The sequence below is a fragment of the Pseudonaja textilis genome, chromosome 2 (assembly GCF_049901715.1).
Source record: "Pseudonaja textilis isolate UNSWEBS1 chromosome 2, rPseTex1.2, whole genome shotgun sequence".
Taxonomy (NCBI): domain Eukaryota; kingdom Metazoa; phylum Chordata; class Lepidosauria; order Squamata; family Elapidae; genus Pseudonaja; species Pseudonaja textilis.
In genome coordinates, this window is record NC_141991.1 from 37,902,938 (window position 1) to 37,909,350 (window position 6,413).

Consider the following 6,413-nt stretch of genomic DNA (forward strand, 5'->3'; position numbering starts at 1 on the left):
CAATGCCTGGAAAATCCAGGAAAATCCTGTCATCAGGACTCACGCTGTTGTACTGTCTCTCACGCAGTGTCACAAGTCTTCTATTCCTCTCCTTAGGAGTTTCTTGTCTACGCTGATATTACATTTTTTTTATTGCCTTGGCCAATCGCCTGACATTTCCTTAGAGGGCTGAGAGGGAGCCCCCTTGTGGAGTCCTGGCCGTTACCATGGCAAGTCCACTGTGCTGTACAGTAGAAGCTATTTTAAGGCATACACACACACACACACACACACCGACAGGTGTTAGGGGTGTCTTACCCCACAGTATTTGTTCCCAGAGGGTAAGTCATCTGTGTACCTAGTTTGGTTGAAATTGCTTGAGGCGTTCCAGAGTTAGGCTGGAAAACACACACACACACACACACACACACACACACACATATTTAGAGATAGAGATATAGAGATAGATAGATAGACAGACAGACAGACAGATAATATGTCTTAATCCAGAAGAAAGCAGGTCTGGAGATATATTTTTAGAAACAAGGCTTTATACCTAAAATTCCTGAATGCATTAAAGGATTTGCTGTTTTTAAAAGAACAGAATTTTATATAATGATATAGTGTTATATTTTATATAATGATGTAGTGTTAATATAGATCGTAATGAAACAATACACTACAATGTTTGTCTTCCCTTTCCATTTGTCACTCAAAAAGTGCTCTGTCTTAAAGTGCTCTTGCATCCTTTTTCTAAAATAGCATGAATTAGAGTAACTCATGAGAAAGGAAAGGAAAACTATAAATTTGTGTACTATAAAGATATACAGAAGGCATCTTTTAAGAAGAGAGAACAAATGGCTTCAGAGAATCAACTCTTTCAATTTTTTTCCTTCAACTGTCTATCTTAACTCTTAAATTCTTCCATTGACTTATCTTGGTGAGGAAATTGGCTGGCCATCAGGGTTTTTTTCTAATTTTATTTGCTGCCCATCTCACTATTGAAGTGATTCTGGTCATCTTATATCCATATCTCAGGTAAACTGCTTTGACAACAACTTATATTGCTTTCATGATTTTTGATCAGAGACAATTAGACAATAAATTCAAGATCATGACTGATGTATGTATGTATGTATTATGTAACCTCTAAATAAAATTAGAGGTTAAAAGTACAGGTTGTCCTCACTTAGCAACCACAATTGGGGCCCGCAAATCTGTCACTAAGTGTCATGGTCACGTAGTGGAAAATCACATGATCATGATAAGCTTACAACCTCACTTCCCATTCAGTCATTAAGCCAAGACACCACGATTGTTAAAATCACATGCTCACAACTTGAGATTTTACTTTTGCATTCTCCTTTAACTGTTTGTCAGAAACCATTTGTGAAGAATATTAATGTGACCATAGGAAGCTGCACTGATTGTAAATGTGTACCAGTTGCAATGCAGCCAAATAGTTAAATGTGACTAGCAAAAGCTGTGACAGTTGTAAGTGTGAGGAATGATCACATAGCTGTTTTCATTGCACCCTCTTAATTTTGAACAGAATGTGGCATTTGATAAGCCGTAAAGCTACATAGAAGGTACACGGTGGCTCAGTGGCTAAGAAGCTGAGCTTATTGATCAGAAAGGTCAGCAGTTCAGCACCACATAACGGAGTAAGCTTCCATTACTTGTCCCAGCTTCTGCCAACCTAGCAGTTCGAAAACATATAAAAATGCAAGTAGAAAAATAGGGAACACTTCGGTGGGAAAGTAACAGTGTTCCGTGCGCCTTTGGCATTTAGTCATGCCAGCCACATGACCAGGGAAATGTCTTCAGACAGCACTGGCTCTTCGGCTTTGTAACTGAGATGAGCACCGCCTCCTAGAGCCAGAAATGACTAATACATATGTTTGACAGGAACCTTTACCTTTAAAGCTACATAAACAGGATAAATGCAAACAATTACTATAGGGAGTCATGTATATGAGTGAGATATGTGATGCACAAGTAGGAACTGGAGAAGAGAATATGAACCACAGTTTTCATTAAACTGTATGAGGTGGAGATAATTTATCAACTCTGAACATTAGGATTCCAGCACAGAATGAATATAATAAGCTGAGTTGAATGGACAGGATTGTGACTTACACAAGAAGTTCTATTATACTTCAGATTCACTGGTGTTCATTCGCTTGGTTTTTCAGGGTAAATATACAGGTAGTCCTCAACTTATGACCACAATTGATCCCAGAATTTATGTTGCTAAGTGAGAAATTTGTTAAGTGATTTTTGCCCCCTTTTATGATTTTTCTGGCCACATTTGTTCAGTGAATCACTGCAATTGTTAAATTAATAACACAGTAGTCAAGTGAATCTGGTTTCCCCATTGAGTTTGCTTGTCAGAAGTTCACAAAAAATAATCACATAACCCCGGGATAACCATCATAAATATGAACCAGTTGTCCAGCATCCAAATATAAATCACATGACCATGGAAATGCTGCAAGAGTCATAAGTGTGAAAAATGGTCATAAGTGACTTTTTTCCAGTGCCATTGTAACTTTGAACGGTCACTAAATGAGCTGCCGTAAGTGGAAGACCATCTGTACAAAGGTGGCAGTAGCCTTGTGAACCATTTGTCCAATGGCATGTTTATTCCAAAAATGTATAGAAGGGAACTATTGAGCAAGAATGAATTAATTGCTTCCTATGCTTTTGTTCTACACTTAAAATATCCTTAGAAAAGGAGTATAGGTAGTCCTTGACTTATGACCATTATTGAGCCCAAAATTTCTGTTTTTTAAGTGACACAATCATGAAGTGAGTTTTACCCCATTTTACAACATTCATGTGAAAAACAGTCATAAGTCACTTTTTTCAGTCCCCCTGCAATTTTGAATAGTCATTAATTGAATGGTTGTAAGTTGAGGAATACCTGTATAACAAATCATCTTCCTAGTCACTTCAATTAGAACACAGGATCTTCCCTGTTTAGCCTAATGGGTAACCATTGTTGATTTGCTATCTTTAGTGCTTAGTGCTAGAGCGCGCAAAGGGGACTCACTGTGAGGATAACATGAACAAATGAATCCACAATGCTTTCCTCACATTATACTGTACATTCTCCATTAAATGAGTCGCGGTGGTGCAGTGGTTAGAGTACAGTACTGCAGGCTACTTTTGTTGCCTGCTGGCTGCCTGCAGTTTGGCAATTCAAATCTAACGAGGCTCAAGGTTGACTCAGCCTTCCATCCTTCTGAGATAAATAAAATGAGGACCCAGATTGTTGAGGGCAACAGGCTGACTCTGTAAAGCACTTAGAGAGGGCTGTAAAGCACTGTAATGCAGTCTAAGCACTAGTGCTAAATTTATAAAGAGAGCTTCACTTATTAATAAACTTCCTGGTGATTGTGTATAAACAAAGAAGCAAAAGGCTTATAGTAACTAGTACATTTATTTTTCTTGGGATCTAAATATGATGTGTGTGTGTGTGTGTTTATATTCAAATAAAAGTCAGACACATATGGTCTCCCTTCTATGTGTAAAATCGTGATGCTGATGGGCATAGCTAGAATTTGGAACCATGTTGTAAATAATCTCAAATAGTTGCTATAATCAGTGAGAAAAGATTTAAATTTGTGCAAAATGGTGCATCCCATTGCATTTTTAAATTTAAAAAAAAATTAAAGAAGGAAAGAGGAAACTTGACAGGCACTTGTAGAAATCTCAATGGATGCATGAATATCTAGATCAATACCAACTCCCATTCTGAAAACTCAAAGTTTAAGTAATTAAAGTTTTATATTGCAAAAGATAATGTAGGCTATATGGTTTGAGAAATCACAGTCTAACACAAAAAGACCACATTTTTTAACTTTGAAGGAATAATAAGTAACATTGCCCCCAAGTTTCTAAATGATGTTTCTGGAAAAATTTCTTTGTTTTTCTTTGATTTGGATTGCCTCAAATATTTGGAAATGGATATTTTTGTTTAGATCACAGCCAAATATTCTGGTATTCTCTGTAGTTTAAAATTCATCGCCTTTTTTATTTTGTGAAGTGTTAGAGATGTCAGTAGATTAATATTTAAATATAAAAATGTAGTATAAGCATATCAATGAATGATTTATAATTGTAAGAATTGAAAGTTTGGTTCCTAAACGGGAAAAAATGCAAAGTCCATAAATAAATCTTCAGATCTGTCCAAATTAAAAAATTCTAGGTATTGATTTAAATGCTTCAGAAATGTTCTTTTTCTTTAAAATTGCTTTGCTTTCTATATTAATGTGGATTCAAGTTTGAAGTAGAAATTGAATTAAGAACTGGATTTGAAATAACATCTTTTGCCTTTCAGGAGTCAATTGACAAAAAATATTGACTAATTCCAACATTTATACTATTTCTACTATTTTCAAGAGTTGTTGATTTTCACACCTACTGGGTAATTGGCAAAGGAATTTTATGATAGATTTGGTCTATATAAAAGGCTTGAGATCTGATTTTTCTATATACAGGCATTATTATACAGGCAGCATCACTGGTTACCATATTGATTTTATCTAACTGAATGGGTGTCTTCAAATTTATAGTTACATTATTAATGTCTATATTTTTCTATATTAATGATGAATTTTTTGTACATTTTTAATTGATATATTTAAATTAATGAGCAACTTATATCCTCATGTACCTGAAACATGCACAACAGATCAATAGTAAATGCTTGAGAGGACTGAGAAAATGGAAATGATTTCTCATAAATTAGAACACTCCACAGCATATATTCAAACATGGACAGAAACTATTGATTCACAATTATGTGAATATGGAAAGACAGAATAATGTAGTTCAGAAGTGCTTTTTACACATATCAAACTCTGCAAATCAAAGGGCATTTTACTTATGACTGATGATATGCTAGAAGAAGAAAAAAGTTGCACTGCTTTAATCAGGTACAAGCTTACAATATTTGAAAAACCTGAAATATAATGGCATTGCATCTGAATATTTAGCCACCAGATGGTGCCTGTGCATTTTGGCTTAGTTTGAAGAGCCTTTGAATGGTTGCCATGTTATTTAGAGAAGTGCTATGCCATAAACATTTCAAATAGGGACATTTATCAAACAAATCAGTAAAGTGCAAAAACAATAATCACCGTCCTGATAGCATTATTCCTTCTATCATATGTTACTACAATTCTTGAAGAAATTGTTAGGAACATCCACTAAGTATAAATTTGTTTTTCACCTAATCAGAAAGGATCCTGCTATATTTTAATATGTTTGGGGGAAAATAATGCATATTGGTGCCTATTGCCAAGGACCATTTGTAAACTTGGGTCGCAATGTTTAATACTAAATTCTACCAGTCAGGAGAGAATTTACTCTAGAGGTAAAATTTGCGAGTTCATGCAAGCTATAAAAGGAGGATGAAATCATAAGACTTAATAAAAGGCTTCTGACTCAAATTACCTATCTCCTGCATATAGCATCCTTTCCTAAAACCCTAACTCAGTGTTTCTTAACCTTAGCAACTTTTAGATAAGTGGACTTCAATTCCTAGAATTGTCCAGCCAGTATGGTGGGCTAGAGAATTCTGGGAATTAAAATTTTAAATTTGTCAAGGTTGAGAAACACTGCACTAACCAATGCATAACCAGCCTGGTTAGGGAACTTATGCAAGAGTGAGTGAAGACAAGAACAAATGGGAATTGATTATTGAAATAAAATCCAATTTTACCACTTCTGTCTTGTGCCTATAATCTCATCTCTCTTGTTGCATAAGATCCCAAGTGTTTCAGCTTTGGTTTGGTCCCTGAGAACAGCCACTCATGGTTTCTGACAGCAGAAGGCAAGGATGCTTAGATTAGACCCTAGAAACTTTGTGACATTGATTATATCCATTTTCAAAGCTGATGTTGGCATAGATTCAGCTTTGATATCCTTAATAGATTATTTATGTTAGAAAATAGTTTCTTGCTTTTTTTCTATAATATTTAATATGATCAATTGTGGGGTTTTTTGGAGGCTGCATTTAAAATTACTGTGTCCTACTGGAAGTGATCCTATTTGGTCATTTTAATTATTTTGAGTCTGCCATTCAGGCAGTTCACTGTCTACTGCTGAGCCTAAGCCAAAGGATGCCATTACATATGCAAGACATTTAATTAATTGGTTTGTTCTAATATATGAACAGTGGTCCAAATTTCCTTTCTTAATGGAGTTCAACCTTTGATGGTGGATAAAAAAAATAACCTGCAAATATTGGCAAGTTTTACAGCAGTTTGAGTTCATGGATGAATGGATAAATTCAGAAAATCTGTTGGAACCAGATATATATTGGGAATGTAATATCTATGCACTGGGAAACCTGGAAGTTTTACTCTGAGGACCACAATTGCACAGTGGGAAATAGTTGTGTATGTGCAAGCTGAATGAGAAAG